Source organism: Phocoena phocoena, chromosome 9 (genome assembly GCF_963924675.1).
Source record: "Phocoena phocoena chromosome 9, mPhoPho1.1, whole genome shotgun sequence".
Lineage (NCBI taxonomy): Eukaryota > Metazoa > Chordata > Mammalia > Artiodactyla > Phocoenidae > Phocoena > Phocoena phocoena.
The window spans coordinates 34,842,913-34,870,142 of NC_089227.1; the positions used below are offsets into that span (position 1 = coordinate 34,842,913).

The window sequence follows — 27,230 nt, forward strand, 5'->3', positions numbered from 1 at the left end:
TATAGACAGAAAGTAGGATGGTGGTTGCCAGGGGCTGGCAAAAAGGGGAAATGGAGAGTTATTGTTCAATGGCTACAGAGTTTCAATTTGGGAAGAGGAAAAATGTTCTGGAGATGGTTCGTGGTGATGGTTGCACAACAATGTGAATATACTTGATTGCCACTGAAATGTACACTGAAAAATGGTTAAACAGTAAATTTTCTGTTACATATATTTTACAGAAAAAAAGAGAAATTGATATTATTCAAATCATATACGAGGAGCACATTATAGTCAGAGATGTAAACTAGGTAGATGAAAAGATACACTATATGCTGTGATAGAATCACTATCATAAAGATAACAGTTCTTCCCAAAAGAATCTATAATTTCTGGAATGTTTCAGCTGATTCTAAATTTTGCATAGGAGAGCAAAGGCAGAGAAAAGCCAAGTGAATTTTGAAAATAAAGAATAAGTTGGGGAGATATGCCCAACCAGATATCTATACATACTAAAAACTAAACTATTTCAGACATATTAGCACAATAGATTAATGGAAGAGAATAGAGAGCCTAGAAGCAGACCCATGAGTATATGGAAACTTGTGATATATAACAGAGATGATCTACAGAGTAGCAGGTAAACAAAGAATAGTCAATAAACGATGTTGGGAACACTGGTTACCCATAAGGGAACAACGAATTTAGATACCTACCTAACACTACATGCAAAAAACAACTGAAAGTGGATGAAAAATGTAAATGTACAATTTTTAAAGTTTTATGGAAGTAGATGGAGAATATCAGTCTAAACTTGAGGAAGGAAAGAAATTCAAATACTTCTGTTTATCATAAGCCAGAAAAACACAAGCCAGAAACTGGGTAGAAATATTTGCAAAACATAGAATAAGGCAACGTTTAATGTCTACGTTACCTATATAACTCCTAAAAATAAATAGGAACAGAAAATGGACAGAAAGTATGAACAGGAAATTCCCAGATTAAATAATAAAGTATTTCAATAAATCAATAAATACATGAATAGAAAGCCCTCACTAGTAATCAGAAAAAGGCAAATTAAAACCAACATGAGATATCAATTTATACTCATGAGATTGACCAGAAATTTAAAAGTCTCATGATACCAAGCATTACAGAAAACATAGAGCAAAAGAAACTCATAGACTGCTTGTAAGAGAATAAACCATTATAACCACCTTAAAGAACAATGGACTAATATTTAGTAACAGTGAAGATGGACAGTAAACGTACAGTATAAATGGTGAATGAGTGAAAAAAGCAAGCAAAAAATGTATATGAAGTCAATTATTTAAGTTTAAAAATATGCAAGTTAATATACATTGTTTAAGTATAAATGAATATAATAAAAATATAAAGAAATGCACAGGAAAAATAAAAAGCAAATTCAGAAAAGAAGGAATGGGAGGAGGATGAAGTAGGAAAGAGATACATAGTAAACTTTATATATATTATGTTTTATCTCTCAAGCTGGATGATATTATATAATCTTTATTATTTTTTTCTGTATATTAATACATTTAAAATAAGTGTAAAATGTTTAATAAACTGGCACATATAAAAGACCAATATTATTATAACATAAAATTGGTTTTATTGAAAAGATTAAGTTTTTGTAGGGAGGGAACAAAGATTCACTGGAAAATACAAAAAAGAAAAAAATAAGAGAAAAAAATAAAGTAAAAGTAGGTGAGAAAAAAAAATAAGTATGAAAAATTATTTTTTAGTAAGTTTAAGAACGCTAATTTACTTTTAGGTCATATATTCATAAGAGACCAATTAATTTGTACTATACTGCACTGATTGATAAATGAATACAATAAAATGTACAATTAAGTATATTTAGTCTTTAGAATTTCAACATATTATCATTAAATTCATCTCAATGAGAAAACAATGATACTTAAAGGACTGAGAAATTAGTGCAGAAAAATGTAAACTGGAAACTTGAAATGATGATTTGGAACAGAAGAAAAACAAATTTAAATGTGCCAACTTTAAGAAACTAAAGAAATATAAAGACACTTAAAAGCAATCATTTCTAAGTACTGATAATATGACTGATTTATTGTTATTTTCTTAATATTTTGGCTGACCTGTATTTTCCAAATTGCCTAATAAACAGCATTTTTAACTCTATTTTTAAAGTTATTTTCAAATGTTACACTTTGTGATATCAATATTTTAAGTGGTTAAATATGCTAAGGGGATTAGAATGGATATTAATTTGGACTTGGAAAAAGAGAGACTACTAGATACCTGTGAACAGAAACCCAACTGTATTTTCATACTCTCAGCCCTAAACCTAGAGCCCAGAACACAAGGGCTCACTAAATGTTGAGAATGTATATATTATACCATAGAAATATAACTGCTTCTAGCCTAAGATTAGGGGAAAAATCTGACTCTCTAATGTATTTGACTGAGCTGATAAACCTACCTAATTTTTTTAATGTAATTTAAATTTCTTGTTTTCTTCTTCACATTGTGTCAGAAAACACTTTGGTAAACCCAAACCCATCAGCAACTCTAGGTCACTAAGATTTTCTCTAGTATTTTGTTTTTAACCCACCAGTGTAGGGGAATAATCATTTTATCCACTTGGAACCATAGTTAGAACAGAGTGATTGAGATGAAGTTTCAGAGAAAGTCTACTCTCCTGGAGATGTTACTGGGTGTGTACAAGTAATTCAATATTACCTTGGGGCATGAAGTAGGGGCGGGCCACTGGTTGATTACATTTGGCTAAAAACTGGAATAGTGCCTAATAGAACCCAAATATGGTACCTGAGAGGAGTGGTCTCCGAAGTTGGGAGTACACATGCACCCAGTGAGTGCAGAAGAAAATAGCAGAGGTGCTACTCATATTTAATTTTTAAATAAAAACACAAGAAAGCAAATTAACTATATTAATATTTGATATATGGATAGACAGTAGCATTTACACCCAGTCCCTGCATCAAGGATCATACAGCACAAACTCTCTGAGATATCCTAAGTTAGGGATGAGAGTCCAATTTCAAACCTTAATACACAGCTACAGAAATCAAAACCGTGTGCATAAGGATAAACATACAGAATTGGAATTGAACTGAAAACCCAGAAATAAACCCTTCCATTTATGGTCAACTGATTTTCACCAAGGGTGCCAAGACAATTCAAAAGGGAAAGAACAGTCTTTCAACAAATGGAGCTGGGACAACTGCATACCCACAGGCAAATGAAATTGAACCACTTCCTCACACCAAACACAAAACTTAACTCCAAATGGACCACAGAATAAATACAAGAGCTAAAACTATAAAATTATTAGAAGAAATACAGAAGTAAATCTTCGTAGATATAAGGCCCAAAGCCAACAGTGCCCCCCACAATACAGATATAATCAGAAGTAAAAACTTTTATGCTTCAAAGGACACCATCAAGTAAATAGTTAATACACAAATCAGAGAGAATCTCTGCAAACCATATACCTGATCAGAGACTTGTACCCAGCATGTCTGAAGTATTCTTATGCGTCAATAATAAAAAGACAACCCAATTTAAAAATGAGTAAAGTTTCTGAATAAACATTTCTCTAAAATACATCTACAAATGGCCAATAAGCACATGAAAAGATGTTCAACATCATTAGCCGTAAGGGATTTGCAAACCAAAACCACAATAAGATGCAGCCTCATACCAACTAGAATGGTTTACCATAAAAAAGATAGCTAAGGGCTTCCCTGGTGGCGCAGTGGTTGAGTCCACCTGCCGATGCAGGGGACACGGGTTCGTGCCCTGGTCCGGGAAGATCCCACATGCTGCGGAGTGGCTGCGCCCTTGAGCCATGGCCGCTGAGCCTGCGCGTCCGGAGCCTGTGCTCCGCAACGGGAGAGGCCACAATGGTGAGAGGCCAGCGTACCAAAAAAAAAAAAAAAAAAAAAAAAAACAGGTAGCTAATAACAAGTGTTGGTGAGGATGTGGAGGAATTGGAACTGTCATACACTGTCAGAGGGACGACAAACTGATGCAGCCAATTTGAAAAACAGTTCTGCAGTTCCTTGAAAAGCTAAACTTAAGAGCTACCATATGACCCAGCAATTTCAGTAATATGTATATACCTAAGAGAAATGAAAATATGTCTCACAAAAACTCATACATGAATGTTCATATCAGCACTATTCATAATAGACCAAAGTAGAAACAACCCAAATATCCATCAACTGATGAATGGATAAATAAAATATGGTATATCTGTGCAGTGGAATGCTATCCAGCCATAAAAAGGTTTTTTGTTTTGTTTTTTCCTCATTTGCAAAACCACAACCATAGTTGCTGTTTTCAGCGGAAAACTTAGGTATTAAACTGCAAGCTCATAAAATACAAATACCTAAAAAAGTATAAATATCCTCCTAGAATAAATTTTATTGCATTAATTCTTATTATCTTCAGATCTTAAAAAAGACAAGCCTATGTATTATGCCAGGGTCGGAGATGAAACAAGGGCAAAGTGGCTGGCAGCTCCCCACAGGGGACACCCCAAAGCCAACGGCAGGCCGCTCTCCTCCTGGGGCTCCACTGGGGAGAACTGGTCTGCTACTGTTTCAATGTGTCCTATAGAAAAACATGTTATAAAATGTTGAGGCCAAACATTTATCATACAACAGACCTTACAAAGAGGAGGACTTAAGTCCTAGGTTCTGAAGAACTTGGTTAATCAGGTTTGGGGGGATAGAAAAGAAAAAGGGGTACAGGCAGAAGTCTCCAGAAGCATTTGAAACTAGATGGGTCACAACCTCTGACCTACCTGCAGGCCGCCAGGGTGATCAGTGTGCACAGCTCCCCTGGGAAGCCAGAGGTCAAGAAGCAAAGAGCCACTCATCTGGGCCAGGTCCCCCAGACTCTTGACAGTCCCCACGACCCGGTGAGCCGTCTGTTCTCGAAGCAGGCATACACAAGTTTTTCTAGGAATCCAGAAGCCAGGCCCCTGCCCCGACTTCCATCCCAGGCCAGACAGAGGCATATCGACTGGGCTACCAGCTCCCCCAGGAGCCTGGGGGTGGGAGAGACGTGGCCAAACTTCTGCCTCCCTTTCCATGATGTAACAAATCATTCCAAAATGGCGCGACACTTGCAGGCATTTCTAAAAAGTACAGACACTGGGTAGTCTATGGACCCTGGGAAAGGATGCAAAGGTCTCTCGCCAGGAAAATACACAACTGAGAAGGCTTGACTGTGATTCCAGGCCTGGGTCCCGGTGGAGGAGCCTGGTTCTGAAGGAGGCCCGGCCCCAAAGCAGAGACCGGGGAGTAGTGAAGGCGGAGGCCGCCCCTCTGAGGAGCGGCTCGCAGAGGCCGGGAGAAACCGCCACCTGTTCCCACCTGGGAGCCTGACCGCGGACCAGGACTCAGTCCCCGGAGCCACCGTGCTGCGGCCACTGCCTACCAGGGAGGCCCACGCTGCATGACGTACTGTATGTAGCACCAAGAACGTCGCCTTTAACGATTTTCGGTGATTCAGAAGTTTCAGGCCCGGGCTGCACTTGGAAAAACCGAGGGAGGGCCTCCAAGGGACGCCCGCCGCCAAGCAGGCTTCCTGTTCAAGGGCGCATGCGGCCTTGGACGGCTGGTCCCGTGGCGCAGCACCAAATTGAGAGGCAGAAAAGGACTCACACCTGGATCTCCAGGCAAATCGTCAAACGCAGGTCTCTTCCTGAGAAAGTGGTTCGCTGCATCTTGGGAAAAGATAAAAGACTTCTTCGGCTGTTAGCCCTGTGCTTCTTACATCCTTCTTGCAAAAATCCTGCCTTTCTCGCTGGGCTCACTGTGGTGCCGGACAGCGAGTCTTGCAGCTCTTTAGAGGGCACGTAGAGAAACTCGTCCTGGTCTCCACTCCCCCAGTTGCAGGAAGAGCTGATGATGCCCAGGTGCTCTAATTTCCCGCCCTCATACATGGTGGGCGCCACCTGCGTGAGCGCCTCTTCAACTGAAGCCGGCGGTACGCATGCTTCACCCGTACCTGTGATGGTCTGCTGTCCCATTCTCTCTGTCCTTTACAAGTGTCACTAGTGAGGTGATGTAAAATTCCGCGTCGTCCTCCGCGAGGTCTTTGTTAATGACCAGCTTTCGGAGTCTCAGAGAGTTTTCAGCACGGGCCCCAAACAGGTGCGCTCGCTGTGGGTTAAATAGGCACCGGTTGCATCCTTGTCGGAGTCCAGGTCGGGGTCAGCCTGGCACGAACGGTATAGGAAAGATTTCAGGTCCCGACAGTGCGTCCGGGGGGTGTTGAGGAAGTAGGTGCCGCCTACGTTGGACGCAATGCGAGACGCTGAGGCGGGGGCGGGGCGGGAAGCCGGGCGCTGCTGCGACTGCGCATCTTCCCCCCACCAGCGCCCCCAGGAGGCCTCTGGAGGCCCGGAGTGATTCTCCGTCAGGATCCCAGCAAGCCCCGCCAGAGTGCCACTGAGTACACGTTGGTGGGTGGCGGGGAGGAGGCAAAGGCGGTCAAAAGGTACAAACTTACAGTTATTAAATAAATAAGTCCCGGGAATATAATTAATATACAGCATGGGGCCTACAGTTAATAATACTGTATTGCATATTTGAAAGAAAAAGTAAGTAATGAAGCACTGGTGCATGCTACCGCATGGATGCACTCTTGAAAACATTATGCTAAATCAAAGAAGACAGTCACAGAAGACCATGTGTTGTACAATTCTATTTACGTAAATGTCCAGAATAGACAAATTTATGGAGACAGTAGATTACTGGTTCCCTAGAGTTGAGGCGGGGGCATTGGGGAATTATTGTTATTGGGCACAGAATTTCTTTTGGGGGTGAGGAAATTGTTCTAAAATTGACTGTGTTGATGGTTGCACAACTGTGTGAATATACTAAAAGCCACTGAATTGTACACTGAAATGAGTCAACCATATGGTCTGTGAATTACATCTCAACAAAAAACTTGTTAAAAATAACACTTGGGCTTCCCTGGTGGCGCAGTGGTTGGGAGTCCGCCTGCCGATGCAGGGGACACGGGTTCGTGCCCCGGTCCGGGAAGCTCCCACATGCCGCGCAGCGGCTGGGCCCATGAGCCATGGCTGCTGAGCCTGCGCGTCCGGAGCCTGTGCTCCGCAACGGGAGAGGCCACAACAGTGAGAGGCCCGCGCACCGGAAAAAGAAACAAAAACACTATTTTCATCATAGTATAAAAGGTTACCTCATAAGATAACATTTATTTACAGATGATGATTATTTAATTTTTACCACACCTTTCTTTCTGTTTTTGTGCATGCTTTGTAATATATATAATATACTGATACACTTATATAATTTGTGAAAATGTATTTTATATTTCTTTGTATATCTATATAATGATTATGTGTACAAGTACACGCTAAAATATTTTTTATTGCTTGTGATAAAAAAATTTAGACCTGTGCATAAGAGTTGAAAGGTGGAGGGCTCCTTTTTTGTTAAGTAAAAATTTGATTAGAGGGTGCCTTTAACAAACATGTAAGACTTTTATTATGCCCCCTCTCCCCTAGCAATGGGCAGTATTTCTGAATTCTAGTATGCAAGAGCGAGTGGCACACAATCCAGGAAAAGGTGGATTAATAGCTGGATTAATAGTGAGGTTACTGCTCACTATTTCTCTGCGAACCTTCCTTCCAGTGCCAATGGTGGCCCCTTGTAGCAGAGGTCAGGCTCAAGGTAGCTGACTTACTGCTCTCATGTACTCACTGGTTATTTCCAGTGAGGTCAGGTCAGTCTCACTCCCTTCTTCTTAGGTTCTTCTCATTCCAAACAAGAGTCTTTGTCTAGCACATTTTCTCATGCCAGCAAACAATTATACAAAAAAAGTACAAAGAAAGGGTACAATTTTGTATATTAAATAATATCCTCATTTTCAAATCATGAGGAATCAATAAACAATAATATGACTCACAAGGCAGTGCTGTGGGTATCCAAATACTACAAAGCTTTCAGCTAAAGCATCAGCAGCAGAACCAGGGAACTGATTTCAGGTGTAACCAGTGTTTATATCTAGCACAGTGGGAATGCGTGTGGTGCGTAGTTAACCTGTGATTCTGGATTGAGGCTTAAAGGTTTATTCTAATACTGCTATTGACCTGCTGTGAAGCTGAACCTATTAACATCGTTCCTCAGCTGGGTAGAATGTTGGTAAAACTTACTACCTATGTACAGAGTATATAAATTGCTTCAGATTCATTTATAGATATCCTCAGATATGAGTTCCAGGAGAAAATAAATTACTAATTCAGTTGCACTATATCTGCATTTATATATGCATTATATCTATTTTCACAGATATAAATGCACTACATATGCATTTATATCTGTGAAAGGCTGGTTGCTTTAGAAATGTTTAAGACCCAGCCACTTTGGAGCAATCATGGAAAATGACCATTTTAAACCAATGGGGATTTTACTCCACTACAGAAAACAAAAGAAACCACATTTGAATTTTGAAATTAAATAAGTAACAAGTCCATAATGAGTAATTTATTTCACAATAAAAAGTAAAGAAAACAAGTTACATTTTTGTTCTTTTATTTGCTTTTCAGCTTCTACATTTTTACAATTGCCTGTAGGAAAAAAAATGTTCAAGAGAGTGGGTTGAAATTATTGTAATTACATAACAGCCCAGAGGAAGATGAAATTGTGCAATGGCCTAGACTAGTATCCTCTGTCTGGTTGGTAGACAGTGAACAGTACAGCATGAACAATAGAGCTCTGGTCTAGAAATAATAGCCTGAAGATAAAGAAAAGGGAGAATGAGGTTTCTTTTGACCATGATGAATCTCTTGAGCATTTCCTTTCTTCTTCCCCCTTTGATTATTAGAGTCCAGATATAAAACAGCTCATAAGGAGAGAGATGACAAGCAATATAAATCAATGCTACTTAAGACACATGAAATAGATGGATTTATGTTGGATAGGTGTTCTCAGTCTAAGATCTCTGGAGGAATTCTAGTGGAAATAAACCCCTGAAATTGTGTGCAAAATTGTATGAGTATGTGCGTGTGTGAATTTTCTGGGGACACAGTCATAACTTTCATCAGAAAGTCCTTAATTTTTTAAAAAAATGTTGTGAATCACAGCTCTAAGAAAAAAAATGCAGTAAGTGCCAAAATAAGATCCCACTAACTACAACTTCTGGGTGTCTCTATTAATAAGCCAGTTTTAACCATATGTTGTGAATGGATTTTTTGGAAACCCTTGAGTTCAAACATATCACTAGTTTGGTCAAGTGAGTAGGATCAGAATCCTTGCAGAATCAGGCTTTAAAGTTTTAAACCCTCATCTCTCAGCCTGAGAAAGTATCTTATTGAACTCAACATTACGAGAGTCACCATATTTCACCACTCGTCTCCAGATCCAATTGCTTGTGTGCAAATTACCAAAAATGTCAACTTCCAGGATATGTGTAACGTTATGTCCATTTCACTCTTTCTCCCAAAGCACGCATGAGTCAAAGGCAAGGTATTCCAAGTCTCAAGTCACTGAACTAGAGCCAATTACTGGTAGCTCCCTGCTAAAATATTTGGCTAACAAAAAGAGAAGGAGAAAGAATACTGTTTAACCTGTATTCCTTTTGGTATTTTACCACATGCATCCTCTTAAAGCAGAAAGTTTTCTGCTTAAAATAGACAAGTGTTTAAGGAAGCACACGGCTCAAACTGTAGCATGTAAAAAAGCATCTTAAATAGCATAAACACTTGTCACTGTAGGTTTAGAACTGAAAATTGCTGTTTCCTCCACAACTAGACCTTTAACAATAATCCTAGGGTACACTTGCTAAGATGAATAAAACATAGCACACCTCCAAATTTGATGTTTAATTTTTGAATGGAATGCCTTTGTAAATATTTGCTCAAACCTAAAAATAAATATCACAAAAAAGGCACTGGAATTTAAAACAACTCTGTAATCATTTCTTGACTTCGGTGGAATTTAATTAATTTGTTCATTCATTCACTGTACTAAGAGTCTACTAGATGTTAGGCACTGTGTCAGATACCAGAAGAAACAATGGTGAACAAGACAGATAACAGTCACTCCCCTGTGGAGTTTACAGTCCAGTGAGGGAGACAAATAGTCATCAAAGTTCTGCACAAAGAGATATAAAAGAGCAACCAAGGTAAGGCCTGAGAAAGGGTGGTATAGAGTCCTAATTTAAGAGTCAAGAAAGGCTTCTCCAAGGAAGGGATATTTGAGCCAAAGGATGAAGGATGAAAAGGATTTAAGTTGACAAAGAGAGGAAGAAGAATGTTCCATGTGGAGGGAACAGCATGTTCAGAGTGGCCCTGACGGTAGGGTACCTGGTAAGTACCATGGAACAGGTGCAGGTCAGCGTGGCTATTCATAATGAGAGGAGGCCGCTGAGGCTGAAGGAGGCGTTCTATCTAAAGCGGCTGAATGTTAATCCTAAGAGCAATGGCAAGTCAATGAATAGTTTTAAGCTCCCAAGGATTTGGGCCTGGGGATTGGGTATTTAGTGGAGCTGGTTGATAAGAACAGCTTTGTATTTTGGAATGATCATTCCAGCAGAATAATAACCTATATTTTATTTAGGGTAGATAACTTAATTTTCAAGCACCTTCTTTAGCAAACTAAAGTTCATAAAAAGAGCATGGGATTCAGAGTAAATGTACAAATTTCATAATGGTGCCTCACATATATTGAACACTGCATAATGTTAGCTGTAGTTATAATGGTTTGGTCCGTTTCACCAGAGCATAGCCACAATGTCAGACATCATTTGGAATTAATTCCTTAACCTTGTAATGTGAAACTAATAAGCAGGGCAATGTTTGTTAATAACATTCTAATGGTATATAAGAAGGCCTTCCCGTTTGCAGCTTGAGATAACAAATGAGTACTTAAGTAGGTACAATCATCTTATTGCCTGTTGTAAGAATCTTTTGTTTATATCAGAAATGACTATTTTCATACAATTTAAAAGCAAAATGATATACTTCTCAATTCCAAAAAGTTTTCCCAGTTTTCTTTTTACTCTAGATCTTCAATGATTCTATATTCCCTGAGATTGTCCGATTTGTTACACTTAACTCATTTAAAATGTTAATTGATCAGCATTTATCCATTCCTACTTCTATGAATATAGACCAATAGATTTCTTTTTAAAATTCAAAAGGGCATACAGCTATAAGTATCAGCAAAAACCTTAAAATGCCTACAAAAAACAAATGGATAATACAATATTAGACAATGCTTAACAATTTAGTTTAAAATCTTGTCCGGTAATTTGGCTTTAGTATAATGGAATCAGTTCTAAACAGAATGAGCAGAGACAAAGTACATTCACTAATATAAATTCCTGGCTTACAGGAATAAACTCTTCAATTTAAAAGTTATTTTATCTCTGAAAAACTTAAATAATGTTATGACTATTCACATTTATGCACATATTATACATTCAGAATATTAAAAATTGCTATTGAAAAATTATATTTATAATACAAACCTGAAAATATGCAATAAATATGAATGAGATATTAAAAGCAGTTATAGTCAATTATCACCAAAGTTATTATATTTGATTTATGTCAATGAACCTGCAATACCTAGTGTTTACCAGTGTTATTTTTCATCTGCTTGATTCTTTACTTTTTGGCTTGATTCTTCAGCCAAAAAGTAAATAATAATAATATTTGTTCACAAGGCTGAAAGAGTTCTTATCACTATTGGATGGTACATTTGTTATTAGTTATACCCAAGAGAGATTTAAAATCATGCTTTTAGTAAACAGTAGTTATTTTTAAATTGACAAAAAAGAGGCATTATTGTAAATTTGCAGAATTGGTAAATATGGCATTCTACAATAGCTCCATGAACTGCTATTAGCCTGTCCTATAATGATTCCACCTGCCATAATCGAGTCCTTCTCTAGAACATGGGGTTTGAAGTAAGGTTGTTGGAGGAGGCTGCAACAGCTGAGGGAGGAGAAGAAAACTGAAAGTGTCTGGTTAACGAAAACCCTTGTTAACCATTTTTAGGAATTTTAACTTCATTCTGAAGACAGTGAGCACTCATTGGTACGTTTGAATCAGTGCAAGAGCATGATTATATTTGCATGTGAGGAGGACTTAGGGGATTCAAAGACTGGCCGTTGGCAGAGCTGATGAGCCACGACCAGTGGGTCAGTGGGTAAACCACATAGCTTCACCTGCCCATTGTCCCCTGTATCCAATGGACCTTTGCACTGGTTGATACGAATTTGCTTTGTGTTTGTTTGGTGAAGGAAAAAGGAATTCTGGTGAGATCTGAGAGAAGAGATGGGAAAAGATGAGGAATAGAGAGAAGCAAACCAGTCTGCTCTTTGGCCCTCGTGGGTGGTTATTTGAGCTCCAGGAGGCCAGGCTTTCAGGTTGAGATTGAATGAGCTGTTTCCCTTTGAGATTTAGGTCAGAAATGCTGTTCTTTTGTGCCTCCTGCGGCAAAATGGGGCATAGAATTCGAAGGAGGCCACTGTCCTCATTTCTGGCTGAAGATAAAATTGAGGGGCTAAAGGCAATGAAGAGCCATTTTGCACTCTGAGGACTGTAAGGCTTTGAGGACCTGCGAGGCAGCAACCAAAGTGTGGGTGGTGGGTGTAGACATGGCAGATCACGGCAGGTGTTGGTGGTTCTCAAGTGAGCAGAGACTCATTCCTGAACACATGCGAGACTCCCTCAAGGAAAACCCAGAAGTACGTGAGAGGCAGTGAGTCAGGCTCTTTTTCCAGAATGATGGTGCTAGGGACTATCATGATAGCAGAAGGTGGGTACTTGATGCTAATGCAACCTAATTTGTAACCACTGGCCAGACTCATGGGTCACAGATGAACCCAAGGAGTCAGACTACCAGAGATAGGCATAATCTTTTTGAACATGGTCAGAGCCAGGATTGCAGCAGTGGGTTGAAGACAGGAAAATGGACCCATGAAATATTTAGAGGCAGAATCCACAAAATTTGATGAATTGGGAAGATGATGATGTGGGGGAGATGGGGAGCAATGATGAAGGGCCTGGGCTCTGAAATCAGACTGCTTTGGGTTTATCACTCACCAGATGTACAATATTAGGTAAATTACTTAACTTTTTGAAACCTCAATTGTCCCATTTTTTCAATTTGTAAATTTTGAATAATAATAGTAGAGATTTTTGTCACAGTTAAATGAGATGATCCACTAAAAATATTTAACACAGTGCTTGGCACATTCTGGGTACTCAGAACATATTAACAATTATTACTATACCTGCAGAGAGTAATCAAATTACAAGTAAATAAAATTGTTAACATTAGAAAGTCCAATTTGTATTCCAATTGGAAATGTATGCTATTTACAAGCATTAGTTTTAAACTCATATGTATTTATGTGAATAAATAAACACATGTACATACATATGTATACCTGGCTAACTTTACCACTGAATAGTTAAACAATAAAATGTGCTACATGGACTTTTCTCTCTATTCTGTGGGCTCTGTGTTGCTAATTAAACTCAGTGGTTTTGTTAGAGGCATGCCTTATAATTTTTCACTTTTCTTAGCTCATCAAAGAGCATTTGACGTACTTTCAACTCCTAGGTATGAAGCTAGTCATCTATTAGATAGACAGATGTATTTAGATGCTATCTCTAATATGCTGACGACTGATAGGCTACTATTCTGAATATTCAAAATCTTTTAGGCTTTGATTATACTTGAAGTATTTCCTCCCAGACTATGTATGTGTATATATGTATGTGTGTATGCATATACATGTTTATATGTGTGTGTTTGTATACATTGGTGCATGTGCCTGTGTGTATAGGCGTGTGAAAATAGCAGTTTGGAAGTGAGATTATAAACTTGCATTCAGGATTTCAAATAATCAAATAGATATAAAAGTAATATAAGAGGAAACATTAACAAATTGTGATCACAAATATTCAAAATCCTTCATCAGGAGACATATCTGTGTCTAGGAGGGCCCTGGCAGAACCCCAACATAAGTCTTGGGATGCGGTAGGGAACAGAATCACAGGACAAGGAAGGTGTCCTGTTATTTGTACAGTAATCTTTTAAACTCCCCCATTTGCTTCTAAACCTGTGAGGGAGAGGAGTCCATCTGTTTCGTTTTCTGTTAGATTCTCCAATCACATATTGTAGTGCTCAAGAAATATACACTGAATTAAACTATAGTATTTGGAATTTCTAAAACTGAGGTATATTTTAAACTTTTGATCTAGTTCTTTGAAGAAAACTTGTTAAATCGATCTAATTTAACCCATTTTACCAATGAGATAATTGTTTTCTAATGTGAACGTGACTTGTTCAAGATATAGAGCAATTAAGTGTATGGAACTGAAACAAGATCCAGTGTTCTTTTTGCTTGGTGTGCAGTCTGTTTTAACATCTATGCTATTTTCTTAATAATATTCCAAATTATATGCATACGTGTGTGTGTGTGTCTGTGTGTGTGTGTGTGTGTGTGTGTGTGTGTGTGTGTAAAGAGATTGACAGAGGGAGAGAGAGAGAGAGACAGAGAGGGAGGGAGACAGTATTTTAATCTACATGAAATTTTTGTCTGATTGTATAAGTGTTTCTGCATTTTACATATGACCAGAAGTTGTGTTTTCACTGTCCAGTGAGCATCCTAGCAGGGAGAGTCCATGGAGACACCAGCTGACCTCCACTTTCACCTCCATGTGGTAATCCTTCATCCCTAGAATCTTACCTCCCAATACCCCATTCTTAGCCCAACCTCCCATTATTCAAATTCTCTCCCTCCCTGTCTCCCCCTCCTTCCGTTTGTAGGCTTCATTGCGACCTCCATTCCCTTCAGCGCTCTTCTGGCTTGATTTCTGTCTCTTTATTTCCAGCGTAAATTCCATTGTTTATCGCGCCAAGCACTCAAAATAATGGTGTTTCTGCAGGGCCTCCCCCTAAATCTACAACCTTCTGATCAGTCTATTTACTTTCTTAATTTTTAGATTAATGTTACAGAGTGCTTCTAGAGAAAGCCACATGGTTACAAAAGTAGGTGCCCTTCGTTCAAACCTCAGTCTTCAGCCTCAGCTGGTCTTTCAAGTTAGCTGGACAATCTGTCTGTGTGTCCCAAGTCTCCTGCCTCCCTCTTTCCCCTTAGCAGCCCTTCCAAATCCCCATCATTCTCCATAAACCCTTGACCCCACTCAGCAAATGACCTCACCTTCTACTTCACAAAGGAAATAGAGGCCAACAGACAGCAACTCCCTCAACTTCCTGCCCCCTCCTCTACATTCTTATCAGCACCCACATCCATCCTTACCTCTCTTCCTCATTTTTCAGTTGAAGTGATGTCACTCCTCTTAGCCAAGACTAATCCCACCACCTGTGATCTGGATTCCATCCCCTCCCGCTCCTTCAGGGACGTGCTCCATCAATCATCCGTGCTCCTGTATCTACAACCTCTCAAGGTGCACGGGCTCTCTCTCCTCTCCCCTCAACAGACAAAAATGCTCTCATTGCTTCCAACTCAAACACAGACACACACACACACACACACACACACACACACACACACAATCCTTAACCCTCCCTGTATTCTCTTCAAGTTACTGCAAAACTTTCTCTTCTTTCTCAGCCAAGCTTCTTAAAACATGTCTTCCCTCTGATTTTAAAGGTAATACACACTCATTTTAGAATATTCGGAGAATAAAGATTTTCAAAGAAAATAAAGAAAACTACCCATAATATACACCACCCAGGGATGACAACTAATATTGTTAGTTGTCAATATATTGCTAATATTGTGGTTTTGTTTCTTTCGTTTTATTTTTCACTACCCGTAAAAAAAATGGGCATCATATTGCACAAAGTTTCACATCTTGGTTTTTTTTTCACTTTTGTGACCATTTTTCCATAGTCTTAAATACAAACATGTCTGTTAGTGGTTGTATATTATTGCATTATATTTGTAACCATTTAAATGCCTTCTTTATTAGACCGTTAGATTATTTTCAATTTTTCTTTTCTATAAATAATCATAAACATGCTTCCTGAAGACAAATCCATACTTTTGCTCTCCTCCCATTCACGTCTCTGCCAAAGACAATCTATCTTCTACCTCCTTCCCTTGAGATTTCTCTCATTAAAGTTACCAATGACTATTTACCAGTGTTAAAGAGACTTTTCTGGTTTATCTCACTCAGCCTCTCTGAGGTACTTGACATGGTTAGCGATGATTCCCTTCTCGAAACCATCTTCTATCTGGCTTCTGTTTCCCTTGGAAAGAAACCATCTTCCTGCTTTCCGCCCTTCTAGTTCCTCACCATCATCCCCTTTGCGCGTGCTTCTTCCTGGCCTTGCCTGTGAAAGTTTGCTTCCCTGGAGCTCCATCCCTACCTCTTGGCTCTATCTCTATACTTTCTTCCTGGGGGTAACCAATGCCTCATCCTTCATTCTCATATGCTGCTGGTTTCAAACCTGCACATCCAACCTTTGCTTATCTCCTCTAGGGAGACTTTTCTCCCTCTCAGTCATGCACTCTGAACGATTTCCCTTTTCTAAGCTCTTATGGCACCCCATACCTAACTGTATCATGGCATGTACCGCTTTTAATTTAAACTGTTGGTGACTCGCCCTCCTCTTTCCTGGGTTTCTCAACCTCAGCACTATTGACATTTGGGGCCAGATAATTCCTTGCTGTGGGCCTCTGTTTTGTGTATTGCAGGATGTTTGGCAGCATCCTTCACCTCTACCAGCTAGATGTCAGTAGCAACCTCCCGGCTGTTGTGAGAATGCAAAATGTCTGAAGACATCGTCAAGGTACCCTGGATACAAAATCCCCCCCAGGTTGAGAACCACTGTGCTAGACTGTGAGTTCTGCAAGTGTAGGACCTGTGTATTCATCACTTTTTGCCATCACCCAGCCCAGTGTCCAGCATATAAATGATTCAATTTTTATTCACCCACCAAGCAGATATCATATTGTTAACAAGTTTCCTTAATCCATGGTGGATATTAAAAATTGGCAATGTCCTTAACCTCAAGGAGCTTACAATTTTGGAGGAAAGAAATGAGTCCAACATGCAGTCAGCATGCATATGGAAACTTAACTATACAAATGCAATGTTTAGGTTTTCTGCAGCAATTTGGAAATTTATTACAGTTCAGGGAGAGGAAAGCAAAAAGGGAAAACTTTCAGGAGAGCTAGATCTTTTACCATATGTGAACAAAAGACCTGGTTGGCATGGAGGCAAGAGGGATAGGATGTTTTCCAATCATATGGGAAAGACTGGGGAACAGTTTCAAACAGATGGATTAGGGTCTAGGTCTTCAAGGACACAAGACTGCCCAGACATCAATGAGATTATTCCTTTCAACTACAGGATTAATTTAGCTACTAAGTGTAGGTTCATGTTTTGCTCCAGTGAAATACATTATAATGCCTAGCGGTATAAAACGCTTTAAATTAATTCAATTCAATTAATAAGCATGGATATATAAGTTCAGTTAATCATTGGAATACAAGATGCAGACCTATTTAGATAAGCAGATGTGAGCAAATGAGAGGAATCATACTCCACACAGTCCAGCTGTTCTCAACGGGGGAGTGAATTTTGCAACCCAAAGAACATTTAACAATGCGTAGAAATATTTTTGGTTGTCCCAGCTGGTGAGGCGATAGGGAAGAGGTGCTACTGGCATCTAGTAGGTAGAAGTGAGAGATGCTGCTAAATACTATAATGTGCAGGAGAGCCCACCACAACAAAGAATTACTGGGCTGACATTTTGGAATGTCAGTAGTGCCTAGGTTGGGAAACCCTGTTCTACCCCACGCTTATGGATCCACAACGCTAATTAGCATGTTAAAGGACCTGGACTCCTGTAGTTAAATAAATAAATAGATACGTAGGTAGATAGATAGATAGATAGTAAATATTGATTTAATGTCTTTAAACACAGGATCTCACCAGGTTATTCTATCATGAAACCTGACAATATATTAGATGTATTGGGTAAAATATATTGAGTAAAATAGAAATACATTATTTAAAATAATTTTACCTGCTTTTCATTTTTTAATGTGACTACTAGAAAATATAAAATCACATATGTGGCTTCCATTACATTTCTATCGGATAGCACAGATCTGTCCATTTCTTCATAGTAATTAAAAAGTATTCCAGTAAGAACCTGCTGTATAAAAAAAATAAGTAAAATTCTAAAAAAAAAAAAAAAGTATTCCATTGTCTATAAAATGTTGAAAGCCTTTTAACCAATGGAAATTGATCTTTTGCTCCTCAGATCCCTCTATCTTAATTTATTATACTGTAGTTCAGTAACTAACTGCTAGTCATAGGTGGGCTATATAGACTGTTAAAAAATTATTATCTAATCTGTGTATATGCAAGAGAATACCGCTCCTACTGCTGAGATATATAAAGTGAGGTTTAGAGTGTTTCATCAGCTATTGAAATCACTGATGTGTTTAGATTTCAGGCAAACTCTTGACTTTCTACGTGTTCCAAATTCTGTTTTTGTCTTACTTTTGAAGTACCTAAAAGGAATAGAAAATCATGGTTGAAGCAGAGGAGAATGTCATTTGTGAATATCCAACTGTCACCCAAGGATGTGGCTGTCATTGAGAATGTGTCAGCCATTCAAGGAGAATCTGGACCTACAAATGCAGTTAAGTAGTTAGAATCCCTTCTTAAAATTCTGGACGAAAAAATGGATTGCAGTAAGGCTTTATGTAGTACATGGAAAAATGCTAACTCTTTAGAGTCACAGAAGGTAAGGAGACCCCGCAATATTCCTAGTATTTTTAAACAAGGAAAGTCCCAAATCTTCCAAAGTCAACAAGTCATGGAGGAAGAAGAGTACGAGAAAAAGTAGGGGCCGCTTAAGAGCTTTGCCTTTGCACTCCTAAGACTCCTTTTTTCCGTGTGTGGCAAGTTAGATCTTGCTAAGGCTGTGCTTGCAGGCAGGCCAGGAAGAGCTCGCAGGTGCCACTGGGTCCTAATGACAGCATGGACACTCCTGGGGTCTCGAGAGGATGTAACGGATGCTACATGCATGGAAGCAGGGTATGCTTCTTGTTTTAAAGGGCTGTTTTTGATATGGTTTCTCTCCGGCTGCCCTCCTGCCCCAGCCCGGGAGTGGCAGGGTTGCCACATTAGTCAAGGCAGGACAAGGTCAGGGTGTGGCGGGGGTATATATAAAGGAAGTGGCTAAAATTAGTAATGGACTGAATGTGCGCCTGTGTTGTGGAGAAAGGGGAAACAGTGGAGGAGCAACTCCAGATCACATCTGGATTGTTCTGTCTGGAGGAAGAAGTAGGAATATAACTGCCAGAGGGGAGGGAGAGGTCTGGGGTGTCAATGTCACAGTCTTCCCGCCTTTGGTGTTCAGACCCGTCTGCTAATCTCATTGCAACGTTTTCTCTCCAACGCTTACACTCTGGAATCCTTTGTAAATACGCTATAGTATTTTATGCCTTAGCTCATTAGGTCTTGAAAAATTGGATGATAGTAAAAAGATGGAATTGCGAACATACCAGTGTGTGCCTCTGTGTAGAAAAGTGGGCCAGAACTTCAGACAAAGCAATGCCAACATAGATTTGTTCTACCGTGTCTTTATCTTCTTAAAGATCTCATATTAGTTTGCACAGTTGGACATCTAACAATGGCCTTTTACCCTCATTGTAACTTTTGATGTATTTTATTTAATTTCAAAATTAATTATTTGTGCATCCTGATATATGAATATCTATTACAATGTGATGAAAACAGGAAGTCAGGGGTATAATTACATTACAGCTTACAAAATACCTTACAAATATCACGATTTGTTGGTGTCCTCTGAGCTTCCGTTCAGAAACAAAACATCTATTGTTTTATAGTGAATGAACATTAGAGAATCAGAATTGTGGTTTTTTAACTAAGAAAACATATATAATATAGTCAGACTATCTGGTTTTCTTTCATTCAATTTAGAGAGTTTTAAGGAAAAAATAAAGTGAAAAAGGTTTTGCAGAAGAGGTCATTGAAACAGATGTCATCTACCGTAAAATAATATTTTCTTGAATTCTTAAAGCATTTGTGATTCAGATGGAATAAGTGTAGGATTCAGACAGTATGTATATATTTCAAAATATGTAATTGTCATTCAAATGGAATAAGTGCAGTATTCAAATGGGAGGTAAGGTTTTCAAAAGATGTAACTTTACTCTTGTAGCAGGCAGTGCCTATCTTACAAATGGATGTTTACAATTAGGCAACAGCTTACTAAATGTTAGGACAAAACCACAGTTTTTGTTGCAAAGAGTAAAATGTGGGCAGAGATTCTTGATAAATGTCAGAGTGAAATGTTAATTCTAATTGTTCCATCGAGTTGTCCTTGATTTGTGACAGGTTTGTTACTATGCAGATTTCCGAGCTGCCACCGCCCATGTGGGGATTTCACCTTGTGAAGTAACCCAGACACCCACTCTTCTCCATCTCACCTCTTTATTCCTAATTAGCTTGTCCCTGGGTTCTCTCAGGGTAGCATTATGGTTGTCCTGAAGTGTTTTTGATTCCGACGCACCAACAAATTAAGCCAGCTAATGTTTAGCGAAAACACAAATTTAAGTCACAGAAACGGTAAGGCCTTATAGGCGGCATCCCAGACTGTCGCCGGCTCTCATCCTGTTCACCCCGTCCACTTTCTGGAGGTGCTGCAAGCACCGCTGTATCCATAAACTCCCTTAAGGCTTTTGCTGATGTGTTTTAAGTTCTCGTTATAGCCCCAGAGTGCCTTTTCCTTGAAGTAATAATAGCACTAGGGGCAGGCAGAGCAAGCTGGTTATCAGTATGCAACAAAATTTAGCAGTCTCTGAAAAAGCAGACACAGGAAAATTGGAAGGAGGAGGAAACAGCCATGGAAAGATGGGTCTGGCACTGGCGCCAACAGCCCGTCCCTTGACTCAGGCCAGGAACGTTCAGACTAACCCAGAGTCACCCTCCCGGTCTCCTCCTTTGCTCCCAAAAAGCCTGACGTGCAACTTATCAGGAAGTTTTCAACTGCTTTCAGTAGATGAAGTCAATAAATAGTAAAAAGAAAGAGTGAAAAAAGGAGGAGGAAAGGCAACTAACACTGAAAATGTCTACAAACCCTTTGAGTTGCCACATATTTAACTCCACATCAGCCCTGTGGAAACACAGAAAATTAGAGGATTTTGCTCAAGGTTACAACAGTAATTAACAGAGCCAGAATTTTAACCCAAGTCTGTCTCCAGTACACATGCTCCTCCTTTCCAGATGGGTGTAGGGAAGTCGTATTGACAGGATATCACAGATCTGTGGGAATCTAGAATGTCTCCGGACATCTAATGGATGTTCCCTATCGATTTCATATATGAACTAGGCATGTTATTGAGAGATGCCTTTATCTACAAATTACCCAGGGTTCTGTCTTCCCAAGATGGACTATTTGTAATTGACTCTAATAAGGGAAAAATTACAACTTTGAAACAGCATAGCATTTTCTGTTAGGAAAAACATACACACACACACACACACACACACACACACACACATATATATAAAATATATTTAAGAGCTGCTAATGAAATCATTTATCCTTAAGAAACTGCCTTCATCTAAAACTACACGTAATCAGTGGAGTTTCACAGCAGTAGTGTACAGTAAATTGTATTTTTTTTAAACACATGGCATTACAGGGTAATTTCTGTTTATTTAAGAGATTTTAAAATGTCTTTCTGCTGTGCCAGATCACAGTTGTGTTAAAACACATGCATTCATTATTCTCCTAAGAAGCTCAAATGACTAGAGTGATAGGGCAAAGCTGGGAGAAAGTCTAATTCTCTCACAGGGTTGGGATTTTTGTTTTGTTTTGTTTTTGCTTGAAGAGAAAAAAAACACTATGCCATGTTTCTTCTCAAAAACAAGTTTCTATATATTCAGGTGCATTGACCCTCATGTGAATTTTGCAGAAACATAAATGAAACAATTATTAAAAACTTAAAATTAGGTCCTGTATTTGTCTAATTGAAATGGATTTCAGAAATTAAGGAGACGGTGCTGGTATAACGTAGAAGTAAGGGCCCCAGTGAATCACCCTTTCTATATACGTGCCGTGAAATAGCCCCCTCCCATGGCGACTCTGAGCTTGGCCATGCGATGCGCTCTGACCAATGAGATAATACAAAGCAAGTGTGATAGAAGCACACACTTGTAAAGTGCTTGCCCACTGGGACATGTCGCTTCTGGGTGCTGAGAACCCTTGTGCCACACTGTATGAGCAGGCCAGGGCTAGCCCTCCAGAAGCTAAGAGACCATGAGAAGAGAGACCCCAGCATTCCCAGCCATGGCTGTTTTCCCAGAGGGACAGTGAGGGAGGCCATCCTAGACCACTCCACCCTTGCTGAGCTGGCTTAGAACAGAAGACCCACCAGCTGATCAGCAGATTGATGAGAAATAAAACGTGTTAACTGTTTTAAGGCACTGTGTTTTAAGCTAGTTACAGAGCAAAATGTAACCAACTCGATACTGTTCCGCCAAAAATGTAAATATAAATCCAACTAAGGCTTAGGGTGCTTGAAAAACTGTTCCTACCTCACAGAGCTAAGAGACGACCTCACTCATCATCTTGATAAATACATTAGCTATCTCAGTTAATTTCAGGAAACTAAATTCTAGAAAGACAACCCCACGGTCACCAATCTTTATGCCAAAGGCTACAGGGGATGTGGAGAGGTTTCAGAGAGTGTCAAGTTAAGATAGTACGGACAAGGCAGTTCATTCATAAGACTCCGTGTGTTTCACATAAATTAAAAGACTTCAAAAATACTCTCTCTCTGTTTCCCTCTGTCTCCTGTCTGTCATCTGTCTCTCTCTCTCTAACATACACACATGGCTGAGCAAGTAAAGGAAACATCCAAATTCCCTAATTGCTCTAAGACCTCAAAATGTTCAGAATTGGTACTTCTTCATCAAGGAGACACTTTTTCTTCTTCTTGTAGCTTCCAGTGCCAGGACAAGCTTGCCTGTTACTCTATCACCATCATCTGTGAGACTTATTTTTTTTAATAGGTATTCTGACAATTCCAGAGAAACATGGTTTTAAAGAATATTTAGTAACATGAAACAATGCTAAATAAAGTGGATACAGAAAAAAACCCACTTTATAAGATTGTACATTTAACATGAATTCAATTTTGTAAGGATCCTATGTATTTTATGTATAAAATAAGAAAAAATAAAGACTTTAAAGAAAACGCAACCAAATAGTAAAGGACTTCATGGAATTATAGGTTTTTTTTTCTAGTTTTAATTCTCAGTAATATTAATATATATAATATATAAAATAAATTAGCATAAACTGGAAATCAATGGGAGACTATCTATAAAATGATATTCTAAGAACCATTTAGGGAAACAAATCAAGAAATTTAGATAAAATTATAGATCATGGACATTCCCAGGGGTGAGCGGATGTTCATTACAGTAGTAAAAGCATGTACAGATTTTGTATAAATAAATAGACTGATAGATGAAATTGCATGCCATACAAGTACTTCTACGTTTGTAATCATGTTCTTCTACACACTGATTGTTTTAAATACACACTTCTTGCTTGTGTTAAGAACCCCTCATTGGTGACTTCCCTGGCGGTCCAGTAGTTGAGACTCCGTGCTTCCAATGCAGGGGGCACGGGTTTGATCTCTGGTTGGGGAACTAATACCCCACATGCCACATGATGCAGCCAAAAATTTTTTTAAAATTTAAAAAATAAATAAGAAGCTCTCATTAAAAAAGAAAAAAAAAAACTAACAACAAAAAAGCCCTCATTGGAAACATATCAAATCGCTTCACAGCTCTTACTAATATTCTATATTATTTCTGTCCCCCCTCACCGCATTTCTCTCCCTTTTAAGATTCTCATGCACAGAGAAGGTAAGAAATTATTTGAGAACAACTCAATTATTGGAACGTTTGGAAATGTTATCCGTTTGCCAGACTTCAGTGTAAGCCGGTAGTCTAGAAATACATTCATGAAGTCCCCCACTACCGACTACACAGAAGACATAAACATAATGGTGTTGAGGAATTCAGTTTTAAAATAAGGCATGAATCAGAAGTCCTGCGTCTCAATGGTTGCCCCACTTGACAGAGTTACAGGACAGAATCTGCAGATTTGCGATTCCTCAATTACTGCAGTACCACGCATTTGTGTGTGCTTTTTAGATCCTGTAGGGTAACATATTCTGAAGATGAATTCATGTGCGCCATCAAAAAGTAATCTTCCCCAAAGGTGCAAATGGGGAGTTTACTTTTTTCCCAACAGATAGGATGACTTTATGAAACTTGTTGCTAATCCTTTCAGCCTTCCTACGTGACAGAGTGGACCCTTCCTTGATGAAATATTTTGCAAATGAAATGCGACTTGGATTTTTAACAGCTCATGTGATACAAGAAGAGTGAATATTGTAACACAAACCCAGAGAAATCAGAGTTGCCTCCTCCCTGAATATCCACCTATTACTGACCACTGTGACCTTTCTGGGAAAAGTCACTTCCATTGGACAGGGCAGTGGCCGCAAGGCAGCAAAACACCACTCGGAGTAATTCTTTACAGATGCTAGGAACCGGAAGTTTCAAGGGGAAAAATGAAAGCCATTCACTCTTCCAATGACATAGGCCTTTGATACCACGAAGCCGTTTGGGCTGAGAGCTGCAAGGTCAGGAAGGCACGTAAAGATTGGTGATTAGAGAAATACTATATCGGCAAAGTGTGGCAAGCTATTAAAAGAAACTATAGCTTTTATGATTGTGTCGCTGAAGCTCCCCAGGGCTATTTGTATTAGATATTGAGTTAAGCATAACTTATTTAGTCCCAGCATTCCAGAAAACATTTTGATGTCAGCTACTGCAGGAAAGTAAACACAAAGTGAAGGAGGAAACAGAGCTGATCTCGAACAGATAAAAATGGTGTAATTTAATTTTCTGAACCCGGGCATTTTAGAGCATTAAGAATGAGGAATTTTAGAAGGTCCTTTCAACTTGCAAAATAAAGTTTATTTAGGCATTCACTGGAGAGGAAGAGGGGGAGCATAGGGCTTACATTATCAACTTGCTGAGCATATATTAACTTCTGATCAAAACATACTTTTGATTGTATTTAGTGAAATGTTCCCAGGGCTGTAGTCTGTATTTATGATAATGGATGAGTTTCTCTCCCGCTTCAACGATTTAATAATCACATAATTCTTGTTTGTGCATCTTTTCCTAGTGGCTCTAATTTTAGCATTATTCATGATATCATTGGTTCACGAGGTGTTTAGGGTTCACCAGACATTTCCACGACTACCGTTAAAATTCTTCTTTTTAAGACAAGGCTTTAACACTGGCCACACTCACCATGTGCTCTCCAATCATAAAATGAAAATGTTGGCAGTGATGAGCATACCAAAAAAAAAATCTGTTTATTTCCATTTTGGACCAGAGAAAGGAATGCTTGAACTCTGAACCTTGGCTCATGCTAAGATCCCTGAGAGGAATTTCCTCACAGGTGCGATGAAGACTGAGCAAAACTGGTGACTCAGGGGACAGATAATAGACATCTGAACACGTTAGGAATATCAGCGTCTCAAAGATTAGCCACTTTAAACAGTCTTACTGTAGGTGGCATTACAGTTGAAAGGAGTTGGAAGGGGACAATATTTTTACCAAAAACTTTAGATGTGACTCAAAGAAAGAAATATTCCCCATCTTTGCAAAACAATGAGGTAAGGAGAGAGAGAAAGAGAGAGAAAGAGAAACATGAAAAAATGTTAACAGTGCTTGCCTCTGGATAGTGGGATTATAGGTGATTTTTCACCAGTTTTTATACTTGTCTGTTTTTGCCAATTTTTCTGCAAAGATTATGTGCTCCTTCTGAATAAAAAATAAAAGAGGAGGAAAATACACAGACGAGTAGGAAGGCACATAGGCCTTTTGAATGTAAAAGGCATGCCAATGATCCCAACTCTTATAGGCTAGGCCTTGCCATGATGAACAACTGCCTTGTCATACTTGACAAAATCTCAGAGAAGCTGCTCCAGGACTTACTGGCTGCTGAAGAGAGACTGCCAGACCGTTTCGAGAAGGCTATTATTCCAAGTCCAGTATTTCGGATCTGAATGAAAGCATACCTCAGGCAGTCTTTTACTCTTAGTCCAACTCTAAGACCTTGCATTTGGGTCTTCATTAGCAAAAGAGCTCTCTTGATTTCTGTTATTTCTCCTCGCAAAGTTGTTTTTGTTTGTTTGTGGGAAGAATGATAACTCCGTCAATATTTTGTAGTCATATCTCTTGCCCAAGGCTGATGGTGTTCAACAAGCATGTGAGATTGTTACTGCTCCTATCCGTTTAGTTTGATCACTGCCCATGCCAAATGGTTGTTAAGTATTGTGAATACCACCTGGAATTGTGCAGCCCCATAATTCCTCATTCAGGTAGTAATAAGAATGACCTCAGGTTAACCATCATAGTGGTTATATAACTATAGGATGACCACACAATATATACTATGTTCTATTCTACTATGTAATAATTACAACATATAATTATAATACAGTTATATAAATATGCAACTATAATACAGTTTTATATTTTGTGGTGCTTTAAGATAATTTAATTACAATTTCACAGCCAATCTATTTCAGTGATTAGTTTGAAATAAAAGTCTGTTTGGTTGAAAGAAGTGATCATTTTGGAATACTGTGTAAACATATCCAGGGAATGATCACTACCTGGTTGAAAAGACAAAAAAGATATTAAAAGCGAAAGCATTCTATCACATTTTAACTATACATTTCTTAAAGCAGTATAGTGTTGGTAGAAAAGATATTAAAGATTCTAACTTTCAAAGATAAAGTAACAGTTTGAGTGCATTCCGCAGAATAGCTGTCTGTGAAATATTCAGAGGAATATTTCACCACCTAGGTACAATATATGCGAAATACTAGCAAGAAAATAAATACAAATGCGAGAGAAAACTGAGACATTATTCTTTAGATAAGTGATTTTTCTCAGGAAAAGGAACAATTCTTAAGGTTGTGCTTTTCTCTTCTTTTTTCTTTCTTTCCTTTGTTTTTTTTTTTTAATTGTTAAAGTTCAGGTGAGGATAAGCTTCTGTTACACAGTCATAAACCACCCATTCATTCCAAATTCAGAATACTAAAGAACA

At 38.8% G+C, this 27,230-nt stretch overlaps 1 protein-coding gene and 1 pseudogene across 1 annotated transcript in view; both read right to left on the reverse strand.

The window, feature by feature from the left end:
• Positions 1–27,230, reverse strand: part of HDAC9 (histone deacetylase 9) — a 580,466-nt gene that overhangs the window by 336,707 nt on the left and 216,529 nt on the right. The window lies entirely within an intron of this gene.
• Positions 5,669–6,568, reverse strand: LOC136128481 (BTB/POZ domain-containing protein KCTD5 pseudogene; annotated as a pseudogene).